The sequence below is a fragment of the Mangifera indica genome, unplaced genomic scaffold (genome assembly GCF_011075055.1).
Source record: "Mangifera indica cultivar Alphonso unplaced genomic scaffold, CATAS_Mindica_2.1 Un_0041, whole genome shotgun sequence".
In the NCBI taxonomy this organism is placed as follows: Eukaryota; Viridiplantae; Streptophyta; class Magnoliopsida; order Sapindales; family Anacardiaceae; genus Mangifera; species Mangifera indica.
In genome coordinates this window covers 145,001-158,425 of record NW_025401133.1, presented here as the reverse complement: position 1 = coordinate 158,425, position 13,425 = coordinate 145,001, and positions in this window count along the sequence as shown.

The following is a 13,425-nucleotide window of genomic DNA, read 5'->3' as shown; positions in this document are numbered from 1 at the left end:
CTGCTTTGATGGTTCTGCTTCTCTTTTCCTCCTGTCCTTCCAGCCCTCTTTGCCATATTTTCGAGGAGACCTCCTCCTCTCGCTTCTGCCCTTTTTCTTCTCACCCCCGTTCGAAGACGACGGCCCTAGTTTGTAGTCCACCAAGCCGTCTGCGGCAGCTACGGCTGAAGGTAAATCCGCCACCTTCTGCCTCCTCAACTCAGCCTGCGCCCAGGGCTGTAGCCCTGAAACAAAATTAAATAGCTTGTCTTCTTCGCTCATGTTCTTGATGTCCAGCATCAACGAACTGAACTCCTTCACGTATTCCCGCACGGAACTCGTGTGCTTCAGTTTCTTCAACGTCTCCCTTGCCACCCATGCTGAATTTTGTGGTAGGAACTGCTCCTTCAATTCCCGCTTCAGAACCTCCCATGACTCAATCTTTGGTCTGCCCGCACTAGCGTCATCCTCCATACGCGTGCGCCACCAAAGCTTGGCGTCCCCTGCAAGATACATAGCTGTGATGGTCACCTGCTCTTCCTTAGCCACGCGTGCAGCCTTGAAGTATTGGTCCATGTCCCACAGAAAATTCTCCAGCTCCTTTGCGTTACGGCTCCCTCCGAATGGCTTTGGCTCTGGAACTTTCAGTTTGGACTGACCCGCGCCCATCTCACCCCCACTTGGTGCTCCAGCTATGGCTTTCTTGGCAATCTTGAGGTCCTCCTCAAGCGTTGCAACCCGCTCCTCCATGCGGTCTGTAAGGGACAGAATTTGGGAAAGAATCTCATTATACCGCTCAGCGCACTCCTTCTGCAGATTGCGCGTGATCTGCTTCAATTCAGCAATAGCCTCTGCGTGTAGCGCTCCCTGCTCAGCAAGAGACTCTCCTTCACGTGCTGGTTCACCCACCAAGGCTTCCAGAACTCCAACACGCTCACTCAAGGTTGACATGCTTCAACGCCAGACCTGTTCTTGACGTCAAAGACTGCTGTGTTTGGCTCTGATACCAACTTGTCACGGCCCTACTCTTGGAATCTCCTTTTCAGCCCCGTGATGGCACTAAGCTCCTCCTTAGTCAGCCTGCTTACTCAATCAAACAAACACACAATGCGGAAATAATAAAACAATAAGAAGAATGCACACTGTGTACGGGAAAACCCAACCCTTCTTCATTAACCTCTAAAAGAAAGGAATACAAGCCTATGTCAATACAAGCTATGGCACAAACCCTCCAAGCAGTCTGTGCAAAGAGTGCTCTCAAAACCCTAAACACTCTCCTCTCTAATTAACCTCACTCAATAAGGCAGCTTATATATGCTTTCAATACAAGGTTAACCTCCCAAGTCCTAATCCTAGTGAAACACTGATTCTAACTAACCCAGCAGCCCATGGTGATGCTCTCCATCCAAGCCCAAAGCCTTTCCGCAAGTGTCAAGGCCCGCAAAGACTGCCGCTCCATCCATTTGTTAGTTTGCACGCAAGTCTGCTCCACTCCGCCAGTTCTCCAGTGCGTGCGCGCTACAGTACGCGTGCGCGCTACAGTGTGCGCGCGCGCTACAGTGCGCGTGCGTCTGTCTGCGTGTGCGTCTGCCTGTGCCAGTGTGCTGCGTCTGCCTGTGCGCGCGCACTGTTCACCCGCGCATTGCACGTCCTTGCAGCCCACTCTCCTCGTGGCGCACTCGTCTGGCTTGTGGCCTCCGCATTTCCTTGTGCATGACTTGGTCCTTGTATGATCCTCCCAGCACCAACTGGAAGTGCCGCTATGCGCACCCGCGCATGTACGTCTCCCTGCGCTACTCCGCACGCAGGTTTCCTGCGTCACCCAGCACGCAGGTTGGCACCAGCGCGTATCATGGCTGATACCCTGTGACAAACCCACCCCCACTGGAAGAGCCTGACGCCCTCGTCAGGTGGGTCTCCAAATAAGCCTTTATTTGGTCCTCATACTGCCACAAGTTCACGTCTCTCTCCCACGTTGCGTCGGCGTCACTTTCTCCTTCCCACTGGATCAAGTATTCCACACGCCGGTTTTTCTTGCTCTCCCCCAAAGTTCTTCTATCTAAAACTTTGGCAAGCTTCTTCTCAATGTCCTTCCTCACCATGGGTGGTGCTCTCCTCACTTGAGCTCTATCACCCTCATGATATGGCTTGAGAAAACTCACGTGAAACGTGGGGTGTATCTTCAAGCGCTCCGGTAATTGAAGCCTATATGCCACTGCTCCAACCCGCTTGATTATCTGAAACGGCCCATCATACCGCTGCACCAGTCCCTTATGGTACCTTCGGTCTGTGATCTTCTTCCACATCTGAGGCGTTAATTTCAGCAGCACCATGTCTCCCTCCTGGAACTCCACTGATCTCCTATGCTTATCCGCATACTTCTTCATCCTCCGCTGGGCTTTGGATAAGCTGTCCATCGCTTCCTCAATCAATTCAGTCTTCTCACGTGCAAATCTGTACGCCGCTGGGCACTCTCCCTGCGTTTTCTGCTTAGCCACCTCCAATGGTGTCATCGGCTGCTGTCCTAGCGCTACCTCCGCTGGACTCATCCCCGTGGATGATGATTTGTGCACGTTGTAGCTGAACTGAGCGATATCCAGTAGCTCTACCCAATTCCGCTGGCTTGCGGTGATGTAATGCCGCAAGTATTCCTCCAACAAAGCATTTACGCGCTCTGTTTGCCCGTCGGTCTGTGGATGATTCGCTGTTGAAAACTTCAGCTCGAAACCCATCATTTTAAACAATGACGTCCAGAATTTCCCTGTGAACCTCGCGTCTCGATCACTTATGATGTCCCTTGGTAGTCCAAAAATCTTCACGACGTGTCTGAAAAATAACTCCGCTGCTGTGTGCGCTTGGCACGTCTGTGGGGCGGCAATGAACACTGCATATTTGGAAAATCTGTCGACTACCACCAAAACAGATCCTTTCCCGTCCACCTTCGGAAACCCGCTCACAAAATCCATAGACACCGATTCCCATGGCCTCTCGGGTATAGGAAGTGGCTGTAGCAGACCCGCTTGCTTCTGCCGCTCGGTCTTGTCCAGTTGACACACCAAACACGTGCGTACGTACAGCTCCACGTCTTCCTCTAGCCTTGGCCAACAATAGTGTCTCTTGAGCAGCGCCACCATCCTTTCCACGCCTGGATGTCCTGCCCATTGTGGCTCATGCGTTTCCTTCAATAATCCTTGCCTTAGTCCCCCGCTCTTGGGAACGTACAGTCTGCCTCCTTTTGCATAGAGCAGCCCTCTGTCCAGCCAATATTTTCTCACGATCCCCTGCTCCACTTGTTCTCTCAAGTGTCCGTACTCCGCGTCTTCCTCTGCTTGCACCCGCAATTTCCCGAGGAAATCCGACTGAACCTCTGTCAACGCTGCTGTATACGCGTGCACCTCCTTGCGGCTCAACACGTCTGTCACTCTGTGGTGCGGCGCTCCATATGGTGCCTTTGAGGGTTGGATGAATCCAGCCTCCAGCAGCTCATCCAATTGTTTCCTCAGCTCCTCCAACTCCATAGGCCCCATTCTGTATGGTGCGCGTGCTGGCGGCCTTGCTCCTGGCTCCAGCTCAATTTTGTGGTCTATACGTCTCTTTGGCGGCAACGTCTTGGGTAACGCCGCGGGCATCACGTCTGCGTATCGGTCCAGCACCTCTGCTACGCAATCTGGCACGTCCATGGTGTGATCCTCCTTGATTTCCACCAGTGCCGCAATCACCAGCTCCTCTCCGCGCTTCAAACCCGCACACACCTGTGCGGCAGACTGCAGCGCTACGTGCTCCAGACCCGCGCACGCCTGTGCGGCAGACTGCAGCGCTACGCGCTCTACGCTCCTAACGTTTGCATCCGCCTTGACGAAACACGCCTGCTGCTCATCCATAATCATCACCCCATTTAGATGTGGCATGGCAACGGCTTTGGCCTTCACAAAGAAATCGAGGCCAAGGATGAGATCAAAGTCATCCAAGGGTACTGCCATGAACGTGCACTCGCCTTCCCATGCACCCATCTTCACCCGTGAAGCGGCAGTGCCCAATATTGGCTGAGACGCGGAATTTACCGCCTTTATTCTGCTTGAGCACTTTTCCATGGTCACTCCTAGCTTCCCCACCACGCGCTGTGCCAAGAAATTATTCGTGGCACCCGTGTCCAGCATTGCACGCACCTGCTGCCCGTTCACCTCCACCCACGCGTACATTAACCCCTTGCACGCGGCTGGTTGCTCGGCTGTCACGGCGTTCAGTAGCTGTATGGGATTCAGCCTTGGGTTCTCATCTTCAGTGCTCTTTTCCTCCTGTGCAACGAGAGCGGACAGCTGCTCCCGCTTTGGGCAATCCCTAGCCCGATGCGGTCCAGCACAAAGAAAGCACCCGCCACCTTGTCTGCTCGGGGTTGGATCCGGACCCCTCTGCTTTGATGGTTCTGCTTCTCTTTTCCTCCTGTCCTTCCAGCCCTCTTTGCCATATTTTCGAGGAGACCTCCTCCTCTCGCTTCTGCCCTTTTTCTTCTCACCCCCGTTCGAAGACGACGGCCCTAGTTTGTAGTCCACCAAGCCGTCTGCGGCAGCTACGGCTGAAGGTAAATCCGCCACCTTCTGCCTCCTCAACTCAGCCTGCGCCCAGGGCTGTAGCCCTGAAACAAAATTAAATAGCTTGTCTTCTTCGCTCATGTTCTTGATGTCCAGCATCAACGAACTGAACTCCTTCACGTATTCCCGCACGGAACTCGTGTGCTTCAGTTTCTTCAACGTCTCCCTTGCCACCCATGCTGAATTTTGTGGTAGGAACTGCTCCTTCAATTCCCGCTTCAGAACCTCCCATGACTCAATCTTTGGTCTGCCCGCACTAGCGTCATCCTCCATACGCGTGCGCCACCAAAGCTTGGCGTCCCCTGCAAGATACATAGCTGTGATGGTCACCTGCTCTTCCTTAGCCACGCGTGCAGCCTTGAAGTATTGGTCCATGTCCCACAGAAAATTCTCCAGCTCCTTTGCGTTACGGCTCCCTCCGAATGGCTTTGGCTCTGGAACTTTCAGTTTGGACTGACCCGCGCCCATCTCACCCCCACTTGGTGCTCCAGCTATGGCTTTCTTGGCAATCTTGAGGTCCTCCTCAAGCGTTGCAACCCGCTCCTCCATGCGGTCTGTAAGGGACAGAATTTGGGAAAGAATCTCATTATACCGCTCAGCGCACTCCTTCTGCAGATTGCGCGTGATCTGCTTCAATTCAGCAATAGCCTCTGCGTGTAGCGCTCCCTGCTCAGCAAGAGACTCTCCTTCACGTGCTGGTTCACCCACCAGGGCTTCCAGAACTCCAACACGCTCGCTCAAGGTCGACATGCTTCAACGCCAGACCTGTTCTTGACGTCAAAGACTGCTGTGTTTGGCTCTGATACCAACTTGTCACGGCCCTACTCTTGGAATCTCCTTTTCAGCCCCGTGATGGCACTAAGCTCCTCCTTAGTCAGCCTGCTTACTCAATCAAACAAACACACAATGCGGAAATAATAAAACAATAAGAAGAATGCACACTGTGTACGGGAAAACCCAACCCTTCTTTATTAACCTCTAAAAGAAAGGAATACAAGCCTATGTCAATACAAGCTATGGCACAAACCCTCCAAGCAGTCTGTGCAAAGAGTGCTCTCCAAACCCTAAACACTCTCCTCTCTCTCTCTCTCTCTAATTAACCTCACTCAATAAGGCAGCTTATATATGCTTTCAATACAAGGTTAACCTCCCAAGTCCTAATCCTAGTGAAACACTGATTCTAACTAACCCAGCAGCCCATGGTGATGCTCTCCATCCAAGCCCAAAGCCTTTCCGCAAGTGTCAAGGCCCGCAAAGACTGCCGCTCCATCCATTTGTTAGTTTGCACGCAAGTCTGCTCCACTCCGCCAGTTCTCCAGTGCGTGCGCGCTACAGTACGCGTGCGCGCTACAGTGTGCGCGCGCGCTACAGTGCGCGTGCGTCTGTCTGCGTGTGCGTCTGCCTGTGCCAGTGTGCTGCGTCTGCCTGTGCGCGCGCACTGTTCACCCGCGCATTGCACGTCCTTGCAGCCCACTCTCCTCGTGGCGCACTCGTCTGGCTTGTGGCCTCCGCATTTCCTTGTGCATGACTTGGTCCTTGTATGATCCTCCCAGCACCAACTGGAAGTGCCGCTATGCGCACCCGCGCATGTACGTCTCCCTGCGCTACTCCGCACGCAGGTTTCCTGCGTCACCCAGCACGCAGGTTGGCACCAGCGCGTATCATGGCTGATACCCTGTGCGGCATCCTCGAGGTGCGGACTGTCTCGAGGATCAGCCTTTGCATGCGTCCACATAGTGGCATCGAATCACTGGTTTCGTCCTGCCTTGGACTCATCAGGAGAGCGGCTCCAGCTCCCGACCAGTTTGTGCGGGGTTGGCCTAGTCCCCCCTTCAATGCCGGGTGAGTAGCATTGCGCACGCCCCGTGGCTGGAGCACTCCCAATAGCATCTATTGCCTTCCGAACCCAATGATCACGCATACTCATTCTTAAGATCGCCATCACCTCATAGCTGCCCAAAGCCTTGCCACAGCTCTCAACTTTAGCCCGTGACAAACCCTCCCCCACTAAAAATGGAGCACGCCCTCGTGCTCTGCTCGTTCGCAAAATACCCCCAGTTGGAGGCTACTGGCCGCATCAGACCACACGATGAGTGTCCCCCATTCTTGGCTAAAGGGACGCTCGACCTCCCTGTCAAGCGCGACATCCCCTCGTCATGTCACTATCCTCATGACACCCCGAAAGACCCCGGTCTTCCACCTGGTGCACCCCCTCGTTATGGCATGATGTATTCTTGGCATTTGCTTTTTAACATCAGGCTTTTCACATGCCTCGTGCACTGCCGCCTGTTGTTTGTGTGAAAGGTCTCTTTTTGCTCCGCAGCATCGTGATGGTCTAGCTCTGATACCATTTGTCACAGGGGTGTTCCCCGTACCCTGTGCGGCATCCTCGAGGTGCGGACTGTCTCGAGGATCAGCCTTTGCATGCGTCCACATAGTGGCATCGAATCACTGGTTTCGTCCTGCCTTGGACTCATCAGGAGAGCGGCTCCAGCTCCCGACCAGTTTGTGCGGGGTTGGCCTAGTCCCCCCTTCAATGCCGGGTGAGTAGCATTGTGCACGCCCCGTGGCTGGAGCACTCCCAATAGCATCTATTGCCTTCCGAACCCAATGATCACGCATACTCATTCTTAAGATCGCCATCACCTCATAGCTGCCCAAAGCCTTGCCACAGCTCTCAACTTTAGCCCGTGACAAACCCTCCCCCACTAAAAATGGAGCACGCCCTCGTGCTCTGCTCGTTCGCAAAATACCCCCAGTTGGAGGCTACTGGCCGCATCAGACCACACGATGAGTGTCCCCCATTCTTGGCTAAAGGGACGCTCGACCTCCCTGTCAAGCGCGACATCCCCTCGTCATGTCAGTCACAGTTGACACCCCGAAAGACCCCTGTCTTCCACCTGGTGCACCCCCTCGTTATGGCATGATGTATTCTTGGCATTTGCTTTTTAACATCAGGCTTTTCACATGCCTCGTGCACTGCCGCCTGTTGTTTGTGTGAAAGGTCTCTTTTTGCTCCGCAGCATCGTGATGGTCTAGCTCTGATACCATTTGTCACAGGGGTGTTCCCCGTACCCTGTGCGGCATCCTCGAGGTGCGGACTGTCTCGAGGATCAGCCTTTGCATGCGTCCACATAGTGGCATCGAATCACTGGTTTCGTCCTGCCTTGGACTCATCAGGAGAGCGGCTCCAGCTCCCGACCAGTTTGTGCGGGGTTGGCCTAGTCCCCCCTTCAATGCCGGGTGAGTAGCATTGCGCACGCCCCGTGGCTGGAGCACTCCCAATAGCATCTATTGCCTTCCGAACCCAATGATCACGCATACTCATTCTTAAGATCGCCATCACCTCATAGCTGCCCAAAGCCTTGCCACAGCTCTCAACTTTAGCCCGTGACAAACCGCCTTTGCATGCGTCCACATAGTGGCATCGAATCACTGGTTTCGTCCTGCCTTGGACTCATCAGGAGAGCGGCTCCAGCTCCCGACCAGTTTGTGCGGGGTTGGCCTAGTCCCCCCTTCAATGCCGGGTGAGTAGCATTGCGCACGCCCCGTGGCTGGAGCACTCCCAATAGCATCTATTGCCTTCCGAACCCAATGATCACGCATACTCATTCTTAAGATCGCCATCACCTCATAGCTGCCCAAAGCCTTGCCACAGCTCTCAACTTTAGCCCGTGACAAACCCTCCCCCACTAAAAATGGAGCACGCCCTCGTGCTCTGCTCGTTCGCAAAATACCCCCAGTTGGAGGCTACTGGCCGCATCAGACCACACGATGAGTGTCCCCCATTCTTGGCTAAAGGGACGCTCGACCTCCCTGTCAAGCGCGACATCCCCTCGTCATGTCACTATCCTCATGACACCCCGAAAGACCCCGGTCTTCCACCTGGTGCACCCCCTCGTTATGGCATGATGTATTCTTGGCATTTGCTTTTTAACATCAGGCTTTTCACATGCCTCGTGCACTGCCGCCTGTTGTTTGTGTGAAAGGTCTCTTTTTGCTCCGCAGCATCGTGATGGTCTAGCTCTGATACCAACTTGTCACGGCCCTACTCTTGGAATCTCCTTTTCAGCCCCGTGATGGCACTAAGCTCCTCCTTAGTCAGCCTGCTTACTCAATCAAACAAACACACAATGCGGAAATAATAAATCAATGAGAAGAATGCACACTGTGTACGGGAAAACCCAACCTCTCTTTATTAACCTCTAAAAGAAAGGAATACAAGCCTATGTCAATACAAGCTATGGCACAAACCCTCCAAGCAGTCTGTGCAAAGAGTGCTCTCAAAACCCTAAACACTCTCCTCTCTAATTAACCTCACTCAATAAGGCAGCTTATATATGCTTTCAATACAAGGTTAACCTCCCAAGTCCTAATCCTAGTGAAACACTGATTCTAACTAACCCAGCAGCCCATGGTGATGCTCTCCATCCAAGCCCAAAGCCTTTCCGCAAGTGTCAAGGCCCGCAAAGACTGCCGCTCCATCCATTTGTTAGTTTGCACGCAAGTCTGCTCCACTCCGCCAGTTCTCCAGTGCGTGCGCGCTACAGTACGCGTGCGCGCTACAGTGTGCGCGCTACAGTGCGCGTGCGTCTGTCTGCGTGTGCGTCTGCCTGTGCCAGTGTGCTGCGTCTGCCTGTGCCAGCGCACTGTTCACCCGCGCATTGCACGTCCTTGCAGCCCACTCTCCTCGTGGCGCACTCGTCTGGCTTGTGGCCTCCGCATTTCCTTGTGCATGACTTGGTCCTTGTATGATCCTCCCAGCACCAACTGGAAGTGCCGCTATGCGCACCCGCGCATGTACGTCTCCCTGCGCTACTCTGCACGCAGGCTTCCTGCGTCACCCCGCACGCAGGTTGGCACCAGCGCGTATCATGGCTGATACCCTGTGACAAACCCACCCCCACTGGAAGAGCCTGACGCCCTCGTCAGGTGGGTCTCCAAATAAGCCTTTATTTGGTCCTCATGCTGCCACAGATTTACGTCTCTCTCCCACGTTGCGTCGGCGTCACTTTCTCCTTCCCACTGGATCAAGTATTCCACACGCCGGTTTTTCTTGCTCTCCCCCAAAGTTCTTCTGTCTAAAACTTTGGCAAGCTTCTTCTCAATGTCCTTCCTCACCATAGGTGGTGCTCTCCTCACTTGAGCTCTATCACCCTCATGATATGGCTTGAGAAAACTCACGTGAAACGTGGGGTGTATCTTCAAGCGCTCCGGTAATTGAAGCCTATACGCCACTGCTCCAACCCGCTTGATTATCTGAAACGGCCCATCATACCGCTGCACCAGTCCCTTATGGTACCTCCGGTCTGTGATCTTCTTCCAAATCTGAGGCGTTAATTTCAGCAGCACCATGTCTCCCTCTTGGAACTCCACTGATCTCCTATGCTTATCCGCATACTTCTTCATCCTCCGCTGGGCTTTGGATAAGCTGTCCATCGCTTCCTCAATCAATTCAGTCTTCTCACGTGCAAATCTGTACGCTGCTGGGCACTCTCCCTGCGTTTTCTGCTTAGCCACCTCCAATGGTGTCATCGGCTGCTGTCCTAGCGCTACCTCCGCTGGACTCATCCCCGTGGATGATGATTTGTGCACGTTGTAGCTGAACTGAGCGATATCCAGTAGCTCTACCCAATTCCGCTGGCTTGCGGTGACGTAATGCCGCAAATATTCCTCCAACAAAGCATTTACGCGCTCTGTTTGCCCGTCGGTCTGTGGATGATTTGCTGTTGAAAATTTTAGCTCGGAACCCATCATTTTAAACAATGACGTCCAGAATTTCCCTGTGAACCTCGCGTCTCGATCACTTATGATGTCCCTTGGTAGTCCAAAAATCTTCACGACGTGTCTGAAAAATAACTCCGCTGCTGTGTGCGCTTGGCACGTCTGTGGGGCGGCAATGAACACTGCATATTTGGAAAATCTGTCGACTACCACCAAAACAGATCCTTTCCCGTCCACCTTCGGAAACCCGCTCACAAAATCCATAGACACCGATTCCCATGGCCTCTCGGGTATAGGAAGTGGCTGTAGCAGACCCGCTTGCTTCTGCCGCTCGGTCTTGTCCAGTTGACACACCAAACACGTGCGTACGTACAGCTCCACGTCTTCCTCCAGCCTTGGCCAACAATAGTGTCTCTTGAGCAGCGCCACCATCCTTTCCACGCCTGGATGTCCTGCCCATTGTGGCTCATGCGTTTCCTTCAATAATCCTTGCCTTAGTCCCCCACTCTTGGGAACGTACAGCCTGCCTCCTTTTGCATAGAGCAGCCCTCTGTCCAGCCAATATTTTCTCACGACCCCCTGCTCCACTTGTTCTCTCAAGTGTGCGTACTCCGCGTCTTCCTCTGCTTGCGCCCGCAATTTCCCGAGGAAATCCGACTGAACCTCTGTCAACGCTGCTACATACGCGTGCACCTCCTTGCGGCTCAACGCGTCTGCCACTCTGTTTTCGCTCCCTGCTCTGTGCACCCACTCAAAGTCATACTCAGCTAGGAACTCTTGCCAACGTGCTTGCTTTGCTGACAACTTCTTCTGCGTTTTGAAGTATGTGTTCGCCACGTTGTCGGTCACCACAGTGAATTTAGTTCCCAGCAAGTAATGCCTCCACGTCTCAAGGCAATGGATGACCGCCGTCATCTCCTTCTCGTGAGCGCTGTACCTCTGCTCTGCGTCTTTCAGCTTGCGGCTTTCAAATGCTATGGGATGTTTCTCTTGCACCAACACACCCCCTAACGCCCTATCCGACGCGTCTGTATGCACTTCGAATGGCTGCGTAAAATCTGGCAAACGCAACACTGGCTCGGTGGTGACTGCCTGCTTCACGCGTGCGAAAGCCTGTGCGCACTCCTCTGTCCAGCCCCACGGTTTGTCCTTCTTCAGCAAATCCGTGAGCGGCGCCACTATCTTCGAATAATCCCTCACGAACCTTCGATAATAGTTAGCCAACCCGAGGAATGATCTCAACTCGCTGACCTTCGTTGGTGCAGTCCACTCCACAATCGCCGTCACCTTGCGTTCATCCATCCGAATCTGTCCATGGCTCACCTTGTGCCCAAGGAACATAATTTCCTGCATACAAAACTCGCATTTCTCCTTCTTGACGTACAGCTGGTGCGCTCGCAACCTAGCCATCACCTCGTCCAAGTGCCGCACGTGATCCTCCAAGGACTCACTGTAAATGACAATGTCGTCTAGGTAGACCACCACGAATCTGTCTAACCACTCGTACAAGACGTCATTCATCAAATTGCAGAATGTGGCAGGAGCGTTGGTCAATCCGAATGGCATGACCAAAAACTCGTACGCCCCATACCTAGTCACCATCGTGGTTTTAGCCTCGTCTCCCACTGCTATCCTGACTTGCCAATATCCGGACCTCAAATCCAGCTTTGTAAAGTAGCGTGCCCTCGCTAATCTGTCAAACAAGTCAGCCACGTTTGGTATCGGGTATTTATTCTTGATGGTTACCTTGTTCAACGCCCGGTAATCCACACACATCCTCAGCGTTCCATCCTTCTTCCTCTGAAAAAGGACCGGCGCTCCATATGGTGCCTTTGAGGGCTGAATGAACCCAGCGTCCAGCAGCTCATCTAGTTGCTTCCTCAGCTCCTCCAACTCCATAGGCCCCATTCTGTATGGTGCGCGTGCTGGCGGCCTTGCTCCTGGCTCCAGCTCAATTTTGTGGTCTATACGTCTCTTTGGCGGCAACGTCTTGGGTAACGCCGCGGGCATCACGTCTGCGTATCGGTCCAGCACCTCTGCTACGCAATCTGGCACGTCCATGGTGTGATCCTCCTTGATCTCCACCAGTGCCGCAATCACCAGCTCCTCTCCGCGCTTCAAACCCGCACACACCTGTGCGGCAGACTGCAGCGCTACGTGCTCCAGACCCGCGCACGCCTGTGCGGCAGACTGCAGCGCTACGCGCTCTGCGCTCCTAACGTTTGCATCCGCCTTGACGAAACACGCCTGCTGCTCATCCATAATCATCACCCCATTTAGATGTGGCATGGCAACGGCTTTGGCCTTCACAAAGAAATCGAGGCCAAGGATGAGATCAAAGTCATCCAAGGGTACTGCCATAAACGTGCACTCGCCTTCCCATGCACCCATCTTCACCCGTGAAGCGGCAGTGCCCAATATTGGCTGAGACGCGGAATTTACCGCCTTTATTCTGCTTGAGCACTTTTCCATGGTCACTCCTAGCTTCCCCACCACGCGCTGTGCCAAGAAATTATTCGTGGCACCCGTGTCCAGCATTGCACGCACCTGCTGCCGTTCACCTCCACCCACGCGTACATTAACCCTTGCACGCGGCTGGTTGCTCGGCTGTCACGGCGTTCAGTAGCTGTATGGGATTCAGCCTTGGGTTCTCATCTTCAGTGCTCTTTTCCTCCTGTGCAACGAGAGCGGACAGCTGCTCCCGCTTTGGGCAATCCCTAGCCCGATGCGGTCCAGCACAAAGAAAGCACCCGCCACCTTGTCTGCTCGGGGTTGGATCCGGACCCCTCTGCTTTGATGGTTCTGCTCTTTTCCTCCTGTCCTTCCAGCCCTCTTTGCCATATTTTCGAGGAGACCTCCTCCTCTCGCTTCTGCCTTTTTTCTTCTCACCCGCGTTCGAAGACGACGGCCCTAGTTTGTAGTCCACCAAGCCGTCTGCGGCAGCTACGGCTGAAGGTAAATCCGCCACCTTCTGCCTCCTCAACTCAGCCTGTGCCCAGGGCTGTAGCCCTGAAACAAAATTAAATAGCTTGTCTTCTTCGCTCATGTTCTTGATGTCCAGCATCAACGAACTGAACTCCTTCACGTATTCCCGCACGGAACTCGTGTGCTTCAGTTTCTTCAGCGTCTCCCT